Source organism: Crocodylus siamensis, chromosome 2 (assembly GCF_052110815.1).
Source record: "Crocodylus siamensis isolate JL-2025a chromosome 2, ASM5211081v1, whole genome shotgun sequence".
In the NCBI taxonomy this organism is placed as follows: domain Eukaryota; kingdom Metazoa; phylum Chordata; order Crocodylia; family Crocodylidae; genus Crocodylus; species Crocodylus siamensis.
This window is the reverse complement of record NC_143396.1, coordinates 223,496,201-223,504,577: the sequence shown is the minus strand read 5'-3', so window position 1 is coordinate 223,504,577 and position 8,377 is coordinate 223,496,201. Positions and strand designations below refer to the sequence as shown.

The following is an 8,377-nucleotide window of genomic DNA, read 5'->3' as shown; positions in this document are numbered from 1 at the left end:
GCTCCCCCAGAAGCAAATTTGTATGTTGACATGATGGAAAGAATTGCAGGTACCTTCAATCTCACCAACTGCTGGGCCTGTGGGGGACTCCAAGAGGCTGGAGGCCGGTGGCTTTGGAGAGCTTTTCCTTTGGCCCCAAAGTGGCTAGTGAGTAGTAAGGCAGATGTTAAGAGTACTAGTTAAGAATGGGGAGCAGAAAGCATCTTGAGGGGGGAATATTGTTAGAAATGCACAGCTTGCATCTTGCACCTGATAAGAAAGAAATACTGCCCAAGGCTCCTTTCTCCCCCGGTCCCACCTTAGCCTTTCTCATGCTGATTACAGAAGCTGGAATTCAATTGACTGTGGCCTTGGGGTATGAACTTTTGGCGAACTGTTGTAGTTTCTGGGCATGCTTAATGAACTGTTGCATATTCATCTCTCCGCCCCGCATACTTAAGTAGCTAATTATACTATACATGCGATGTATGTAATGATGTAACTACATGTATGAAACGGAAGTAGCTGTAAGAGTTCCGGTGTCTGCACACGTGCTCAGGAGAGAGAAGATAAATTCTGCTTGCAAACACAGTTAGTTTGTCAGAAGCTGATTTGGGCATCAATGCCCCACTCTGACCTTGTTTGCAAACAAATACATCCTTTTGTGCCGGCTGATGTTTGTGTGTCTGTGATCTTTGCGGGCCTCCAGAGAAACGAACTGCTTTTGTGCAACAACATCTTCAAGCTTTTGTGTATTGTCTCTGAATCACGCTGACTTGTGGGAGTGGTCCCATTGGCAGGAGCCAGTGCTCTCATATCAATGCAGGAGCAGGCCCTGTGTGGGCAGTCCAAAATCAGTTCAATCACAAAATGCACAGAGTGACCCCAGCTCATTCCTGCTGTTTAGAAATACTCTACCTCTTTGGATATGTCTGTTTGACTGATGTCTAGTACATTCCTATCAAGGATAAAATACATTCTTCTGGGGCTGGGAAATGATTAGGGCCTGAATCATACTTTCCCAGGATTAAACTCACAATAGGTTGCCTAAGTGAGAGTAGGACTCCACATAGGAATCCCCGTTGTTCCGTGGAAGGGCCGTATTCGCTGTCACTACCAGCTCCAAAATAAGATGCAGGTTTAATCCCCAAAGAATTCCCTGGACCTGCATCGATTTCAGAGGATCTACAAGAAACCAAAGTAAAGGGTAGGGAGGTATACCTGCACACCAGCTACAAAGCCCAGGGTCCTAACCTCCACTCCCTATCGGTACCATTTTAAGGAAGCACTTCTCCCACAGTGTCTGTCCTGGCTGCAACCACTCCTATAAGAATCATCTTTTGTTCTGTCTCTGCATAGTACCTACCAAAGTGGGATCCCATTTCTTCTCAAAACAAAAGACAGTCTCTCCACATGGACCTGCAAAGAATAAAATGCAAACCCAGGCTCTTCCTGGTCTCAGGAACAGTGTGTGGAGGGTAAATGATGCATCTCCGTCCAGCTCTCCCCCTGCTCTTGCCTCTCTCTCATATTCTCCCTGTTTATGGCCTCTGGAGAAAGGAGAACTCTCCATTTGGTCTGACCAAAGAAGAGATGACTTCCCTTTGATGCCAAGAATCCCCAGCGCATACAGCTAATGGAGACATGTTCTAGCCCCATGTCCTTACATCCAGCCAGGAAACACATTCTAGCTGACAGGACAGTACAAAGGCACCATCCACCTCTGTTTACAGATGCTTGGAAGTGTGGGCTCTGCTGTTTCATGTTTTGCTATTATATTGTAACCCCCAAAATAAGTCATTTAATTTTTAAAAGAACTTGTGTATTTCCAGCTTCTTTGCCAAAGCAAACCAGAACATCTGTTATTGAAAAAGGAGAACCAGGTGCCCGTCAGACATGTGATGACCACCCAACCTGCATGTAACAGCTTTGCGCAGCAAGCTGCTGTCAGAGGGCGAGCTGTGTTTGCTTTTTGTCCACAGCCCAATATGCTGAATAAGAAGCCTCTGGGATTATTCCTTTCTCCTCTAACCAGACTGCCCACCAGATCATCTTCCTTCTCATTTAGGGTTTTTTTCTGGTTAAAGAGATAACAGCAGTCTTTATTTATGTCTGGGGACTTTGCATTAAATTATTGTTAGATTAAAAGGCTGTAAACTGGCAGGATGACAGCACAGTAATCAACAAGGATTGCTTATAAGAAGAAGCAAATCTTTACCAGTATGCATTAAGACTGAATTACCTTATATAAAGCAAGCAGCCCTTCCTTGTACCACAAAACGCTTGCTCCCTCACAGCCTTCCTCCCCAGCAGCCCTTGTAATAGCCTTTCTTCTTGAGCACCTGTGCAAAGAAAGAGGCAGGGAAAGATGGAATTAACCTCTCCTCTACTGGGGATTAGTTAATGTCTCTGTACCACATCACAGAGCTTTAGGTTTGAAGATGAAAAGCAATGAGGAAATAAGAACCTGGACTTTAAATAATGTTTGGTCCTTCTATATCGCCTTCTAACCAAGGATCTCAAAATGTTTTGATTGCCCTGTGCATTGTCTTCATTTCAGTAAAGGGAGCATGGTACACAGAGAAGTGACCCATCTGCTCTCCGACATGGTGAGTGAGTCAGTAGTAGCACAGAATCACCCCAAGATAAAGTTACTTTTGGGAGTTCATGTAGCATTCATGGATATTTTACCAGATTAGATTTACTCCCGTGGTGCTTATTTTAGCCAACTGTAGCTAATGTAAAGCTGCATTCAGTTTTATTGTTCTTTTATAGTATTTGATATAAATGAAAATTTGATGCATCATTATATATCATCCAAGGTTGGGTCAGTAAGGCAGTGATTAACTTAAAAGGCCATCACTTATTTACACTTAGAAGAGAGAATGGCTGAGAATTAGCATTTGGCAAGGGTTTGACCATGTGCCTCCATTCTGACTGCTATGAGGCATAGGAAGCATGGATCTGGCGTGATAATGATAAATTTACATTTTTTAAAAAGAGTAAGCAGCTTGACACCTAGCTAGTCAAAGGATCATAGAGGAGAGAAAGTATATGGGATAAAGAAGCCTACAGGTCTAAAAGGGATGCAAGTTTGTGGTCCTGTAAACAGCCACCTTTGGGGGCCAGGAAGTTATGCATAGCATAAGCACCCCTAAAAATGAAGGGCTGACAAATGTAAATAGCCAGACTTAAAAGGTACTTAAAGCCTGTCTTGAAAGGATGGTTTTGCCATCAGTCTTCCTGGGTAAAAGGGGGAAGGGGTGAGGTCCCCAACTGAGGAGGCTAGGAAAATCAAGTTGACAGATTTAAAAGGCTCTGGCATGAGGCCAGAAGCAGAGATTGCTCTCGGTCTTGGGAAGCTGACTAAGGACTACAACTCTGGAGTTAAGATACAGGATAAGAAGCGATCAATGTTCTGATATTTTCTTCTGATTGTTCACTCTTATCTCTCTCTGTCTGAACACATGGTTACTGATTTCTTGTTCTGCTCTCATTCGCTTATTGTTCTGTTTTTCTAACAAATCCTTCTGTTGTTTCTCTCCTTACTGGTTGCCTGTGGAAGAGGTGACCTCTGGGCATTCCAGGCTGACTCTCTCTATGGAGAGCAGGACCTTTAAATTCTTCTATAACCCGAAGTGGGGACCACCTACGCTGGGGACAGAAATCACATATAAACCAGTATACCTGATTGAAAACAGGTTCAAATCTGTAACAACCTAGAGCCAGCAGAGATTAGATACCTTACTGCAGCTGCAGGGCCCGGTGTAAAGTATTGAAACTGAGGCTTGCTGGGAGGGCAACACAGTGGGAAGAATCTTGGCAGTCCGGGGGTCCAGACATAGCAGAACTGGACATAGAATCCAGTGGTCCTGACTCTTGAGGAGTCACTTGACCATCCCTTAAATTGTGACTAGAATACATATTTAAAATGCAACCCATCTCCACACACTCTCTCACCTTATTCTAGCTGATTCATAAGGAATCTCAGACAAAACTTGGAAGGAAAGCCACTAATAGTGACCAATATACTCCACTCTGGGAAAGGATTGCAACATATCCAGCAGCTGCAGATGAAAACGTACAATTGAAAACAATTCCAGTTAGTTCTGTGTGGGAACTTCAGCCATGTTCTTACAGCCCTAAATTTAATCACATGTATTCAATGCAAAGTTTTGATTTTGTATCCCTAGACTGTAGTAGTGATGAACCTTTTATCTGATGTCCTAGTGAGGAAAGAGATGCTCCGTTGACTTTAAGCTGTAGCATCAAGATGAACAGAATGCTGTTAAGTTCCCCTGTCTATTATGGACTCCCTTCAGAGCGCATGGTTGAATACTTTGCTGAATCACGACTAGGACTGTAACCATAACCAGGAAATGGAGTAGAGTAGAGGAGTCCATACAGTTGATAACAACTTCACTGTATAGGTCTGATTAACCAGAGAAAGTTTTAACTAACTAATGGATACTATGAAAAACCTGAAGTCAGTAGCAAAGGAGACACCAGGCCTAAAACTCCATTTGAGTCTTCTGCTGGAGATTCAAATCACTAATCTACTAGGACACCAGGAGAGGGAAAGACAGTGATTAACTTTGGGAGGCCATGTCTGTCCTGTATCAAGTTATAGGCTGATACTGTGAAGAGATGATGGATTTGTCACTGCTTGCCACCTTCACCCCAAGCTCTCATACAGTCTCTCCTGGGATGTTGCAATGGAGCACTGTTGGCAAATTGATTGTAGCAACACAGCTGATAGGCCTCTTCCAACACAGGATAAGGTAGTTTGTAGCTGACTGAGGTGAACCCTGTTCTTCCCCTATTATTCTATTTTTACATGCTAACACATTAAAACCCACAGTGTCTCATTAGCAAAGATCATGAGCTAGATTTAAACCATTGCAACATGAAGCAGGCTTGTTTTACAGTGGCCAGTCATTGGAGCCAATGATTTCCCACCCTTTTGGTCATATTCCATGGTTACAAGTATATTCTACAATTCATTATGTCTGAGGGAGAGTAGGGCCTCCCCAGTCCAGAGGTAGTAATTAGGCTAAAATGAGCCAAGCTTTTCTAAATTGAACTGGCAAAAGATACCCACTGTTTGTTCTTCTTGTAGAATATCCAATAATGGCCCAAGGAGCCAATCCTGGATGCCTCTTTTCAGAGGCCACAATTTTTTCCCCCCTTCCAACCACAGCCCTCAGGGTGTCAGACAACAGCTACACAAGCTTCTATAGAGAAGAAATGGGGCAGAGGCAACAAGTAGTGATTTCTGCCTGGACAGCAAGAGCAAAACAGCGTAAACTCCATGCTCTTATCTCCCCAGGGGAGCAGAATGCTGGAAGTGTCCTTGAAAAAGGAAACTGCATCATTGACGCAGCACATAAAAAAAAAGTCTACACATGGGTGCTTGTTTTCAACCCATGCCTTGACAAGAACATTCAAAACCAGCAAGAGTGATGAATTGCCTTGCTACTGGTAAAGAAAGACCCACTTCATTATGCTGTGAAGGCCACAGTAATCAATTCTGGGAACACAGAGGCTGAACCAAGTCCTGTGGTTCTCATTTGAAAACAAAACAAACAAACACACAAAAAATCAGGTAGAAGAACATTTTATTCCAGATACTTTTTCAATGTGATGGCCTTTGGCTCCACATACTTTGCATTCTGCATGTTTTAATGTATTAGGCTAGGGACAAAAGTTACACATAAACTGGGTTAAGTGATCAGAAACTGGTTTACACCTGTAACAGAACAGATGTTCAGTGCACATAAACCAGTTTGAAAATGGCTGAAACTGGTTTGAGGTAAACCTGGTTAAACATAGTAACAGTCTTAAGTGATTTTGGCCAAACCAGTTTATGCAATGTCTGTCCCAGACCCCTTCCTGGTTTAAGTTAAATCAAAGTCCTCCAGCATCCCAGCTGCTTTGCAACTCTGGGCAGGACTCTGCTCTCTGGTACAGCCCAGCAGGCCTGGGCCCCCCCCGCCTCGGCTCCCTGGCTGCAGCTCTGGCAGAGACTGCATGTACAGCAGGGTCTGCCTGGCTTCCTCCTGCTTCTCCCCACTCCCCTCCCTGCTCAAGAAGGGATCTCCCCCTCCCCTCTGCCTTATATAGCCACCTCTCAGCATTAGCTAGCAGACCACATGCTGGCTACAGTCTATGCTATAAGAGACAGGACAAAGGCGGACAGGACAGTGTTGGCTTAGGGCTTTTTGGAGCTAATCAACAGGTAGCTTGTAGTGTTCCTCCATCCCTTCCTTGGAAAAAGTTGTTTAAGAGCTTGAACTAATGGAGAAAGGCTTTTGTTTTCTTGATGGGCTGATAAACACTGAGTTAGGGGTGATAAACACTGTATTATAAACTCCCTGCTGGGGTTGTCAGGAGCAGGGAAGGGGAGAGATCTCCTACCTAATCAGAGCATCTTGCGGGGGCCTGACCACCCTCTCAGCTCAGCACTGTGAAAAAGAAGGGAGGGCTGCTCTAGCACCTGCCAGCTTCTAGCCTCAGCCACTGCAGGCATGTGCCTGCATTTCTTTAGTACAGAGGGGATGTCTGTGTGGTTTCAAACCTGTTTAGTCTAGCCAGGTTAGACTAACCTGCACAGATTGAATCAATTCAGGCTCAGGCTTTCTGAATGTCTGTCCCTAGCCTGGGAGGTAAAAACTGCACTTTTAAATATGCTGCAGTTTTTGCCTCATGCCACTGATTGGCCAAGAAGCCCCAGCAGCCCAACCACTTGGCTGCTGCTGATCAGACAGGAGACAAAAACTGCAGCATATTTTAAACTCTGGTTTTTGCCTCCTGGCCAATCAGCAACAGGCAGCAGGGCCACCGGGGCCCTCAGCCAATCAGTGACATGGCCGGCAGGGGGGAATGGGGCTGGGGGAAGTAGCAAAGAAAGCAAGATTAGAGGAGCCTCCATGCAATGCACTTCTGCCACAATTTAGTTAGGCCCCTAATAATTACATATTCTGCTACTTACCTACTGTAACAGGCTCTGCCTCCAAGGGCAAGTTGCAGCACCCCCTACAGGCCACCCTATGCCTATTCTCTTTCTATAGTTTCCCAAATCCAACCTCACTCCCTTTCCTGCCTTGCCTTTATGTTGAACTTAATCTTTTTGGGAGGCTACCTTCAGAGAACCAGAATTTAGCTTTGGGTGTCTTACCCCATCCAATTAATCACTAGCCTGCCAGTAAGTCCATCCCACCTCCTACTTAGAGCAGGGCATTCACTGTCTCTCTCAGCACCTACCCCTCCAGGTCCTGGTTGGACCACCTCATGGGGAAATTATCCCTCCAGGCCCTCTTCTGTGTTCTAGTCTCTTTCTCAATGCCCCACACCACAGTCCAGGCTGCATATGTTAAGCTTTAAGCCAACAGATGAAGACACCAGCATGCTTCCACCACCTTCTCTTTCTATGGTGGCTCCCCAACCCTGTGCTAGATCTTTGGAATATAGCCCCCAAGCTGTGGGGTACTTCTCTGGCATCCTCTGTAATAGCCCCTTCTCTCAGGAACCCCTTCATGGCCTCCCCTTCCCCCACTTTAAGCAACCCTGAGTCATATAGTGCAATACAAACTCTATACAGCAACCAAAACCAAACACATGACTGTTTTTCCTTTATACAACCCCACAGAGCTCCTTCGGTCATGAGAATCCAAGTGTTGGGCCCTGGCCACCAGCTTTTATGGCCCTTCTCCTCCCTCTTCTGGTCACTTTACCTGGCTTGCTGTTAGTAAGACCTAGGTGCCTCTAATTCCCCTATTCAGCAACCCAGTGTTGTATTGCCTGTGATCTGCAGGCTGAGTCCTGGAGCCCACTTACCTATGGTACCTGCACCTGCTGCCCCTTTGCAGTTGGTATCCTTGCAGGCTGCCTTTGCTCTGCCATCATAACTGGGGTTCTTCAGCTCTTTTCTGGTAGCCTATTTTCTGCCACCCTGTTCTTACTTCATCCAAGTACAGGGGGAAGGCATTCTGTGTTATAGCCACATAGGAACCAGGAGGAACCAAACAAGATCAAAACAGGGGTCCAGTATCCTCTTTCTAACAGTGCTGAGAAACAGATGCTGCAGAGGAAGGTTCAAGACAGCCGTATAATGGACAATTAAAATATAATCTGCCCAGACATGCACTGTTGGAATTAGCTGGAGGGTTTCCTTTTATGGGTGACAGGGAAGCAAAACTGGGAGCCAGGGACTGAGTTTTCAAGTTTTAGGGCAGTAGGGGGGCTAACTTTTTTGCCAGGCATGCCACAAATTAGCCCCATACCTGCCCCAAGTGCCATTTTGATCCCCTTCTCTGCTCCATCTGCTGCTCTGCTTTCTGATCCCTGCCTGCTCCGCTGCTCTGTTTCTTTTCCTGTGCTCCAGAGATGGCACCAGCCT

At 45.4% G+C, this 8,377-nt stretch overlaps 1 protein-coding gene across 1 annotated transcript in view; it reads right to left on the bottom strand.

The window, feature by feature from the left end:
- Positions 1-2,104: 2,104 nt before the first annotated feature.
- Positions 2,105-8,377, bottom strand: part of TMEM229B (transmembrane protein 229B) — a 230,393-nt gene continuing 224,120 nt past the window's right edge. The window contains exon 3 of the transcript XR_016440296.1: positions 2,105-2,321. The gene's annotated coding sequence lies outside the window, so the exon portion shown is untranslated. The remainder of the gene's footprint in view (positions 2,322-8,377) is intronic.